Consider the following 12,185-nt stretch of genomic DNA (forward strand, 5'->3'; position numbering starts at 1 on the left):
TTCCAGAAAACAGATACCTGTTTTTCCCTTGTTTGTGTTACTGGGATTTATAGGGTTTTCCTATGTGTCTTTGAAAATGATACATTAGTTGAGCCAGCTTTAAATCTTTCTAATCCCCCTTCACTTTCAAGTGTGAGACGGTGGTTCCTCATTAGATCTTCTGTGAGTTAATGACTGCTGTCTCTGCTGAAAAGGTTCCAGTATGGATTGTCTGTGTCCTCTATTGAAAGCCCCATGGCTTTGTAACACTTTCTGCAACACTAGTAACTCCCCTGAGGGAGGACGGCCTTTCTACTGACCTAGCCTTCCTGTCAGAAGCTGGATCTACCTCATAGGCTTGCTTAACTTAGCAAATAATTCACCTTTAAGGCACACAAAAGTCACCAAGATGTCTAGCCGATGTTTGTTTGTTTGTTATCTGGAAGGAGTAATTTTTAGAGTTTGTTCATCTGCAAAAAAAGTGCTAAAGCTTGCCAGATATTAGAACAATGTTAAGCAGATTCATTTGAGACATTTATGACTCTTAAAGTAGAATGCAGTGCTTTCCACTTTTTATTGATGTCTTGGAGATAGATGTACATGTGCTTCCAGTGCAATCATACTTTAATTTAATTCATATATTGTGTTTCTTTAGCAGAAATATAAGAAATGTTGTTCTCATTAAGCTCTTATGATGGGCATAATGTGTCATCTATTGCAGTACCTGTCATATTAGATTATTTTCTACTGTGTGTAACGAAGTGCAAGTGTACATATTATGCCTAATGTAGACACCCATCAGGAATTAACTTAATCTTTGCAAGGGTTAAATACAATGTATTTTATTGTGCATATGAGACTGTTTTGAGTGGAAACACTATTGACAGCGGCATGGGCTGATAAGAGAGGCTTAGTCGCTAATTACTGCACTATATTGTCTGTTCCAGTCAATGAAGACATCCTTCTGTCTCCCTCTCTGGGCTGGACCCTCTGTTTTTTAGGGAATTGTAGATTAGCCAGCATTTTGTGCCTCCCTCTCTCTCTCTCTCTGTTCTCTTCGCTCACTCATCACCTCGTTAAATGCAAATGCGCTCATTTGTTTGTAAGGATGGCAGGCTTTAGCATCTCTCCAGTGTGTTATGTTTGGTTATCTTTGCTACAGTGTGTCTGCTTTTGCTAATCTCCAAACATTAGATTAGTTTCTGCTAATTAAAGTGACTACAGAGCCAAGAAGGTGATGGAAAGAGAGACAGAGAGGCAAATGCTTACATTGTTCTCTCTCAGAACTTATCCTGGATAGATGCATGACTAGGTTAAGGGGATGAACAGCTCTGAATGTGAACGTTCTTGAATTTCTGTCTGGAACAGTCGATAATTAGATACTAGATATAATTAGATATTAGATACTTCAGGGAAACATGATTCAGGGAGTTTATGGATATAAATATTTTAGTCAAGCCTTAGTAAATGCGATGACAACTGGGTTTACATTGCATTTAGCTTGTCATTTTTGGCCATTAGTTCATCCGAGACAAAATAGCCTTGGTCAACTTGTTTTGCAAAGGTAGACTACCTTGACTACAGTTTTTCAAAATATCTTGACCACCCTAATCTGATATAACCTGATTTTTCCAAAAGCAAAATGCCACTTGTAATAACTTGGAACTACATTTTAGCCCATGATATAATGAAAAGACTTTTCAGCATGTACTGCAGTGTTTTTTTGGACCAGGTTGTACCATTTACAGAATTGCAGGTTTAATAAACTGCAGATAAGGGAGTTTTAGCTCACACTGCTATTGGGGGAGTTTGCGACTTGAAATGGTGCATTTCTATGGGACTGTTACAGACTCAACCTTAGCTCACATTTTTAGTGAGCCAGGGGGAAGAGAGAATGAGACTGCTGAGATCAGCAGCTCACAGTCACTATAAGTGAAAGGAAAGGAGAAAACTCTGCAGAAATTGCTTACAGATTTATTTTTGTCAAAATTGGAAATGGCTCCTATGTGTTTTTCTCACTTCAATCCTCTCTCTCTCCCTCAAGTTTTACACCCTCTGTATTTTTTGTATTATGCCTAAATCTGTAAACCGTATGTGTGGTCTTTCAGTAGAATGTGTTAAATGGAAGGAAAATGGCACTCTTATGTTTGACAGCGACGGGGATAAATGTCACTCGTGACAATGTGTGTGTCGCGCCAGAGAGATGCCCTTTTCTGCGTTGTCCCCCTACGACCCCTCCAGCACGCTCAGGTCTCAATATGGTGTCAAGTGCTGGGACCTGCACATCTATATGCATGTTCACACCTTTGAGCACACAGACAGATATGCAAGCAGGTGGAGGAGGACTGCTAGAGCTCAGAGACCCAGAGCAGAGAAGTGCTGACAGGGTAGGATGTGATTTCAGGATCACTGTGTGATCAGAGATGCCCAGCGTGATGCCTGCTAACAAATTCCTCCTCCTGTGAAGTTTTGCTTATATGGCTTACGGCTCACCCTCTATATTCCTGTCCTGGCACATATCATTCTTTCTATAGTAGTTTCTCCTTGCCTCAATTTTTCTGGCTTTTCCCAATCCTATTCTTTAGTTTTACTCATAGTATTCATCATTTTTTGTAAATAAACAGCTCCTAAATAATGAAGTCGTATAACCCATTAACAAGGACCTTTATTCATAATAAAAGGTGCATTCCATATTGCAAATGGCCACAGCAAACTCTTAATTAATCTTAATTGCCTGCCAGTCAGAACAGCCTGCAAAGTCCACGTCATTACTCTAAAGGAATTCTCAGTGCAAAATTGCACACACTATATATATATTTTTTCCTGTCTGTTTTCCCTGCTTGATGTGATGAAATGCAAACCCTCCCCTTTAGCCTTCTATCAGTCTATTTCTCATCCTAGCAATTCTGCCACATGGAGGACCAGCAAAACCTTCCGTAGGCTGCCAAACAGCTCTGGCTTTCCGGGGGAGGCTATTTGCCATTGTGGTCGAGGCGGAAAAGGAGTGGGGTGGGGGGATAAATTGGGTTGAGAAATGGTTCCTCCTCAGTCCTTATCACGCCGCGGCACACCTGCAGTCCTTATGGTGCAGTGCTCCTAATTGCTTTCCTCCCTCAACCTCACTCCGCAAGACCTGCTCCCAATATCTGCCCATGCTTCACATTCCCAGATAACTGCCTCTCTTGTCTATTAATGCTTCTGAAGACATGGATTTATTGGTCTTGCCATGTGGCTTGCAGGAAAGGGTGCAGATAATTGGCCATGTCTCTTCTGTAGATTCGATGTTGTTTCTGCCCTTGTTTGGAATAAGGAGGATATATAGATATCTTTTAGTGTACCACTTTGGGGAAACGTCTTTTTGTATACCATAGTGTAACAACAACTCACTGGCCCATATACATGGTTTATGAGAGTCCTTAACATGCAGAAGAAATTAACTTTTGGGTGAAAGCTACTGGTTGCCCAAAACAAAGTAGAACTTAAAACAGTTTTTTTTTTTCTTACAAAGTGAGATGGTCAGGTAGACTTGCTAATAAACAGGAGGCACATGTGTTGATAGGCAGATGAGGTGACTAAAAGCTCTAAAAAGCTCTGATGCATCTGCAAAGTACTAAATGCCCACAGAGAGATCTTTTGACCCTGGTCTTATTGTAAGTTTGCACACAACTTCCTCATAAAAGTTAATGCAGAACATTTCAAAGAAAGTCAGACCAATGCTTTTTAAAGTCGCCCTCAGAACATGCAGCATCTGCCCAGTCATAATGACACCTGTGTCATGTTTTCCCTCCAAACAGAAGCAAAACCAATTACTGGTCCTAATCACCAATTACTTCAGGCTAATGACTGAGAAGTCATTTGGAAACACTATGGGGCCTGAAGATGGATAGTTCTCAAGACCTCTCTCTGGTCTGGAAGTGTTGTAATAGTCCTGTATCTATCTGGAGGTCTGTAGAAAGCTTCTCTAATGTGTAGGGTTCATCTCCGGTGTGCATTGAAAAGCAATGCATCCCTGTAGAGTGAGACATAGGGACAAAAACTGGAGAAAATGGCTGCCCCCCCCCCCCCCCTCCTCCATTCTTGTTCTCTTGTCTCCTCTTTCTCTCACTAAAGCACTCTCCAAATGCACTTGTTTTTCTTTTTGTAATATTACTATATGAAGCAACAAAGGGAAAAAAGAGAACAAGATGAGAGGGTGTCTTTAACGATAGCGACTTCCAGGGATCGACCAGGCACAGCTGAGAACATTAAGCGTGGCATGCAGCGACTGACCATGGCCTCCGTGTCTCCAGAGCACAACCGTATCCCTGCTATTTTAGGCATTTGGCCTAGGCTTACGTACCACTCCCAGCGGCACAGCTGGACAGGGTGAAGCAACAGAAACAGCAGCAGTTGGAGTGGCCTCTTCGTGATCTGGCCTCTGAGGTCAGGAGGTGTCTCAAATCTGCCAATTGGCAGCGCTCTCTGTGGTGATAAATGTTTGGGAACTCTTTGGGTGAAGCCAAATTTCTCATCATTAATTCAGGCCATTATAAGGCCTTTTCCACCATCATTGATCCCACAGTTCCTATCCCCCCAGCTGACACAGCCCTTTGAGGGAGCGAGGGTGGGGGTGGCCTGGGTCATTGGTTATTGAGGAATGAGGATGGAGATCTAGCCCCTGGCAGTGTGTCAGCAGCAGCCAGAAGGTACAGGAGTGCAGCAGATGTTTTGAAGTACAGATCTCCCATTCACATACAAATTTGAGTTTGCTGACAGTGGAACAGACTGCTGTTCAGTAAAGCTGGGTTTGAGGATGGAAAAGCTTTTGGAGCTTTACCAGATGTCAGCAGAATATAAAGGTCACCCTTTATGTTGCAATGCAAAGCTCAGTAATATTGTGTTAAATTACGGAAAAATAATCTGCATGTTCAGACATGAACAACCGTATTCTGAAACTGTAAATTTCCAGTTGATTAGGTACCGCTCTCTGATTTCTTTGAAGTGGAAGAGTGTGAAAGAGCAAAAACCCACACTCTGTAATATTTGTTCTTTCTTTTTTTATTTTCTGGCTCCTTCCTCCATTCCTTACTTCAATCTTTTGTTTTATTAATTTTTTGCTTTTCCTTTCTCTGGTTCTTTTTTTCTTGTCTTATTCATTTATCCCTATTTTCTTTCCTCCCTTCTTTCTTTCATTGTTCCTTCATTGATTCCATCCAACCTAGTTTCCTCCCTTCCATTCATACATTCATTTGAGTAGATTTGATTTTTAGAGTCCCCTCTCTCTCTCTCTCTCTCTCTCTCTCTCTCTCTCTCTCTCTCTCTTTCTTTCTCATTTGTTTGTTTTCTTTCTTGCACTTATAAATTATATCAAATAAAATAAAGAAAAGTCTATCAGCTGCGAAATTGCTGATCGGGTAGGACTCCACCTACTTTAGGAAGTGAGGGATTCCAGAGAGGTGTGAGAAGAGTAGAAAAGAATGAGGGAAGTGGAATATTTTTGTCCCCCAGGGTCTGTCTGCTACTCAAGAGTATCTCTTGATCAAGAGTAGTCCCTTATAATTGCCCAGCTTCCAGGACAGATGGAAGGTTTCCTCAGGCCTGCAGGGTACAGACTGTATTTAGCACTGCAAACTGTTGCTTCAGTCTTCTTCTAAATGCAGACACAAAGACATTTTCTGAGCGAAACCTTAGAGTGCTTTCACACCTGGCCCATTGTTTCAGAACCTGATGCGTTTCCCCCCTTAGCTCAGTTTGTTTGGGCATATGTGAACACCGTAATCGTGCTGGGATCCATGCCAAAACAATCGGTCCGTGACTGAAAACGAACTCTGGAGTGGTTCAGTTGTAGTGAGAAACCAATCTGATCCAACTGACCAAAGAACTAGGATATATCCAATGTATAATGGGTAATTACATATGTTCCATGAAAAGCTGTAAACGTCCTGGCGTCCCAGTGTTGAAACTGTCCACCCTACATGCCCTAAATAAATTACTAATATATCATAGAATTCAGGATGGAGAGTGTGCACATTGGGACATGGTCTTCGCCATTCAAAATAATTGTATAATGCTTATTGCTCTTATAATGTCTTATTGCTCATCTTCGTAGTAACGGTTTGGTTCCAAAAAAAAAAAAAAAAAAAAAATTCCTGATGAATCTCGAACTTCTGTTCAAAATAGTAAGTTAATGTAATGACAGCTACGAAAAAAAAAAAGAAAAAAAGACGATAAGCCCTCAAAGCTGTTGTCATTCCATCTTGACAGGTGACAGCTATGAGTGGAATTCTGTAAAGTAAACCGTGGAACTTTTACCAGTGAGAGCACAGCTTACTCGCATGTGACTTGTATTAACACTAGTGGTCCATTTAGAAACTTTGTTGTGTGAAAACGAACCGCACCCAAAATAAAATCAACATTGTAATAATTTTAATCCCTGTTTCGTAACAAAGCAATCGATCTATATTTGTTAAAGCACCCTTAATCTGCACCTTTTATCTCTATAATGCTTAAAACAATGCTTAAATAATATTTTATATTTTTTAACAAGCAAAAGTAATGCTCTTTAGTGTTAAGTCAAAGCAAAACTGAACCTTTTGTCCAGTGGCGATGCAGGAACGGCCTTACAGTGCAGGTGTTTTTTGGGAATGGAATGTCTGTTTGTGTGCAAACGTGTTTGTGTGGGTGAGCTGGTCGGTGTAATTACTCGGATCAATGAGCATGAAGGTGGGGCCACGCTCTCCTGTCAGTAGCAGGTCATGGCCGGGACCTAATACTCCTATCAAGAGCTGTGTAATCACAGTCCTGTAATCCAGCCAGCCTGGACACACTCGCCTACCAATATGCAGCATTCACCGGCCCTGGACTCAAACTCCCATGATCCTTTGGTGCAATTGCAGGTGCACACTCAGTGGACTGAGACGGGAGCTCTAATTAGAGGCCTGCACATGAATTGCTTGACTGTTGTTGGAGAATTTGCTGGAAGCACAGCTCCAGGTGGGAGAGGTCAACGTGTTTTCCTGAAAATGAATGCAGAAAGAGAGGTTTTGATTAGCATCCATTTACACCATTCCCATTCCTGAAACTTATTCATACATTTCCAAGTATGAAATCTCAGGAATCTCCATTTAAGCTACAGAACTAGCTAGGGACATTATATGGAGTTATTGCCTTCTAATGGTTGATCCCATCTTTTCATTTGAGGAAATGGTCATGGTAGCTGGTGGGTTCTTTGGTCTCGGGGTTGATGAAGACAATAAGGGGAGGTGTTGCTTTATTACTTCCCTAATGAAAGAAAAAATATTAAATTAGCTGCTAATTTGCAATGATGTCTCTGGTGGCTGGAAGTTGCATGTCGTGTCAGTTTCTATTAGAAGAAGCTCTGTCACTTTTTTTTCATGTGATATTTCCTTCTGACTGAACAGCGAATAGCACATGCTGCGATTGACCTTTTCAAAAGACACCATGATGTTTGTAATATTAAATATATTATCAGTATGTTAAATGGCATGAAGTAATTAAAAAGCGTTTGTTGTTCCATTCATCATGTTCATTTAATATTTATTTAATAATTCGTTTTTTCAGTCGCTTAATACGCCGTATCCAGACAGCCGTCTCTTTTATCTCAGTCCACAAAAAGCCCATGTTTCTCAACCGCGAATCTCGCCATTTCATTAATTGACTCTCTGCGGGTGACTTGCCGTGCTCAATGCGATGACTGACACTTTTCACTACCATGAGTATCATAAAGATAATTGTGCCTGTGTTTAATAAGATTAGCTGCGTCCTATTTCCGCTAACATTTAATTCCCTGAAAGCAAGCACATGCGTTTTGTGTTTAATCTTAATGCATTTGTATAGTTATGTTAAAGATGTAAGGGTGGTGATATGGGGTTTAGGCGTCTTTCACTCAAAAGTGTCTCGATAAAAACAATGAGCAGTGATTGGATGTCAAGGTGGATGAAAAGTGAAGACTGATTTCCATTTACCCCCCATTAAGACTCAGACATCTGGAATATTGTCTGCATATCAGACGTGTGTCATCTGTTTTACATTCAGGAGCTTTAACAGAGGCCTTTCCTCCTCCGCCCTGTCAGAATAACTTTGCTCGCTCGCGTCTCGAATGTGAGCTCTCTGCCTGCCTTTGACAGATGAATAGAAATCAAGCTTCATTGTTTGATAGGTGCTTGGGATTGTTTCCCCTCATTGCCAATATGGGTTCTGCACTGTGAATCTGTCTTTGTGTAGGTTTCTTAAGTGTGTGTGCTGTATTTTTGTTATTTATTTCTGTTTGCATTTTTTTGTGTTGTGTGTTCCCTTCTGTGTGTGCTTTCTCTCGGGTCGGCGGGCCACCCCATGTCATGTTGTCAGTCAGGAGCTGCAGGCCAAGCGTGGAATCAGAGCAGGAGACAGAGGAAAGCATGAAAAATACATGATAATCACGCCGCCACACTGAGCACAAAGGCCTAATTGGGAAAGAGGCTCTTTTCCCCTGTTTGTGCTGCTGTAGCAGCCCGCGGGCTCCAAAGCTCAAGCTCAGACGACACACTGCGACTCTATTACAATCGTTTGCTTTATCTTATTTATTCAGACAGCTTTTTTTCATAAGTTTTCTCAGCATTGTGGTTTTAAATATCCCTTTAAAAACAACCATACAAAGCCGAGCAAGAAGCATCCAATCAAAATTTTTGCATGTTGAAGGTTTGTCTGCTTCGCTCTATTTTTCTTTGTAAACGTTCAGGTTTGTTATGTCTGCAACTAATAATTATTTTGATAGTTGATAACTTTGATTACTTCTTTGATTCGTTTTTTTTATTCAAAATAATCTACGCAATGCATTTTCAAAATGGGTTAAATGTAAATGATAAAATATATAATTATTTAAAATTAAACCACAAACTAAGTGTTAACTTCCAAGTTCTTCTCAGTGCACAGCACACAGACTAATTGATAAAGGAGTTTGTTGTGGATTCATTTCATTATTGATTATTATCAGTTTGATTGATTTGTTTTTACATGCCTTCTTTAATTCTGGATTGAAATCAAAATAAAAAAGTAATGTTGTTTGGCTTTATGATCAGATTTGGAGCCTCATGTTTGGCCTGCACAACTAATGCGATTAATGTATAAATAAGGAGTAAAAGAATGAAGGACGTTGTTTTTTACCCTACTCCTCCATCTCCACCCCTCCATTCTTTTATCCATTAAACCCAGCCAAGCCCAGTCGGCTGTCCCTGCACTGCCTGATTATAAAACAATACCTTATCAGAAGCACATTCTCCGAACCATAAATCAATTAGAGGCTGTGTGCGGATCCGTCGAGCTGCATGCACAACTCACCGCCTACTGACAAACACACACGCGTCCCCTGCAGCCCCCTCTGAGAGCTGCCAAATTAATAACAGTAAGTGGATAAAACCCTGGGTCACACCAGCATCTCAGTACAATCCCTGCATGTGGATTAAAGTGCAGCTGGACAGGGATGACTGAACCGATTCCACTCTCCCTTGATTCTGTCTGATTCATGTGCTAATGGTAACCGGGAGAAAAAAAAAAGAAACCAGACTTAATTTGTATTTGAATTCCAAAAATTTTTCTGCTCCTGGAAAATCTGCATAAATGTGGTTGGGAAAACATAGAGTTAGCAAAACTGCAATGTCTGGTTTGAGCTCAAAAGATTCCTTGTTCTTTTTTAGTGGACTAGCACTTTGGTAAATGTACTTTTTCTTTCCTTTAACTGGACATCTTGACATTTAATCTGGTTGGTTGTGTGCTTTGGTCATAACAGTGTCCTTTATTTGTCCAGCAGGAGACGGGCAGGTCATGATACCTGATTAAGTGTGCTTGTGGTCTCAGAGACCTTGGGTTCCTGTGGTCCTCCAAGGCTTTATGTCATGCTTTATTCCTCATCATAAATCCTGTTGAAGGATGGCTCAGACTCTCAGATGAGATTTTTCATATCCTCTAACCTTTGTTTTTTTCTTTTCGTATCATTTTGAAATTAAGACTTGGTTCTTCCAAAGTGGGCTGAAAGCTTGCTCTGTTGCTTTATGTTTGGAGTATTCTAGCTGTCCATTTCTGCTCTTCCTTTGTTGTTGTGCTGTTCTTTTCCCTTTGAGTAGCCAACCCCATGTTTTCACTGCTTGTGTTGTCTGTTTGTCCTGTTGTCGCCAGCTCTCCAGGGAAACGATGGCCCTCGGAATCGCTACAGGAAAGAGAGATGAGGTTGTTACTGTAAATTTCTCGGGCAATGTCAATAAAGGGCAGAGAATAAGAGTGGGGGTGGATGATGAAGCTTTAGCATTGCATGATTTCCAGACCTCAGTGTCCCTCAAGTTCTTTTTAATGCCTTTTCCAAGCTGTCGGTTGGATAGAGGGCCATCTACTCTGACGGACAGGACAAACGATATTGGGGATGAGTTTAAAATGGTTCAACCTCTCACCCCTGTTTGTCACCCCATCTGACATGCATTTTCGGGGGCCGGTGTGAAGATGGGTGAATTATATGATGTGTCGAAGGGTTGGGGGTCAACTAATCTAGCACCCCAGCATGTGTGTCACGCACGACTGCGTTTCAATAAATAAAAAATTGTATGTGTCTCACAAATGTAATATTAACCTCGCTCCCATCTCCAGAGAGAGAAAGGCAGGGTTTGGTCCAAAAGCACATTTCTGGATTGGAGGCGAAGACACACTGTGCTAATGGAAACACACGGTCATAGTGTTTGAGGATTACCTTTAAGGACTTCAGTCTCTAGAGAGGTATAGGGGGAGGGAACTGGTGCACTGAAGACATCCTGTTTGAACCCAATGACTACCTATTGCATCTTGTTCCTGAAACAATTACTCATTGTTGCAACCTGCCACCAAGTGCAATAGAAAAGGTCGTTTTCAGAGAGAGGAGGTTGAAAGGTTTGAGATGCAGCCTTCATGTGGAGTTGACAGAACATGGTTGCATTGCTGCTCAACCATCCACATCCCCTTGCATTCCTCTCTGCTATTTTTTTTTTTTTTTTTTTAAGAGATTGGTTACGGTCCCTGGGAGAAAGCAACTGACCTCTGGAACAGAATTTTCATTATTCTATTTTTCAATAAGCCTGGACCATTCCTGTTCAGTGTCTTCAGGAAAGAAGTCATAAAAACAACCCCAGTCCCTGCTGGAATTCATGTTAATATTATAATTGTGGGAGATAAAATGCTCTGGCATTTCCGAAGTAATATTAATGGAGACCTTCAAGTTAAAAAAGAAATAAAGAAGAAATCAAAAGAACAAAAAGAAGACCATTCCCTGGTTTCCGGTCTTTATCTTCAACTTTCATTACCGTCCAGTTAATGGAATGATGGCTTGGAGAGAATGTTAATTACAGATTCAGTGGTTTTGACAGAAACAGAATTGAACAATGCATTTAACATTATAAGAACTTTCATTGTAAAGTACTCAGCTATTTTTTGATGAGAATCAAAATCAAATGCAATACAATTTCATGAAACTGTTGACTTCTAAACTTTAAATCAAGCTGTTGTTATCTTCATAATATTTAAGTTAATGTAAGTAAGTTACCAGCACTTTGGAAACTGACTTTTTGAACCATAATTCTATAATTCTGTAGAGCCGTATACAGTTTTTATCTTGATTTATCAGTTTTCTGTGCTTCTCTGTGATTCTCCTTATCTATTGTTTAATCTTTCTTCAATAATGAAGAGCAAACATAACCTCTTCATTTACTGACTGCAAAATTATGCCGACTGCATTGTTGTTAGTGTGTGTGTAGCGAAAAATGGCATAACTGACTAAACCTTAATTGCATTTGGCCCAGAAATACATTTAACATGTTTTTCAATTGTTTGCATTAGAAGTGCAAACTCGGCAGAAGTCCTAAGTGGCTTCAAAGATTCCGGATTGATGATCAAAGGCTCTGTGCTTTGCTGTCTAACTAGCCTGCCTTTTGCTGTGCATATATTCAAAATCAATTTAACTGAAGCAATGCAAAAATAAATAAATAACTGCACAGTCATTACACCCACACAAATCCATTTACATCAACAAACCATTCCCATGATTGGTGTCAAAGAGCGATCAGGCGAATGTATGACAAAGCAATTCTTTAATGCAGGCTACAGTGGAAGAGTGAGTGAATGAGTGAGTGAGTGAGTGAGTGAGTGAGTGCGTGCACTTTGATGTATTTTGAGGACCCACCATCAAGTTTGCCGAATCAAGTTGGCGCTCCAAC

At 40.6% G+C, this 12,185-nt stretch overlaps 1 protein-coding gene across 5 annotated transcripts in view; it reads left to right on the plus strand.

Moving 5' to 3' along the window:
- Positions 1-12,185, plus strand: part of LOC128029011 (roundabout homolog 2) — a 349,624-nt gene that overhangs the window by 227,761 nt on the left and 109,678 nt on the right. The gene's annotated exons all lie outside the window — the stretch shown is intronic.

Source organism: Carassius gibelio, chromosome A15, assembly GCF_023724105.1.
Source record: "Carassius gibelio isolate Cgi1373 ecotype wild population from Czech Republic chromosome A15, carGib1.2-hapl.c, whole genome shotgun sequence".
NCBI classification, from domain to species: domain Eukaryota; kingdom Metazoa; phylum Chordata; class Actinopteri; order Cypriniformes; family Cyprinidae; genus Carassius; species Carassius gibelio.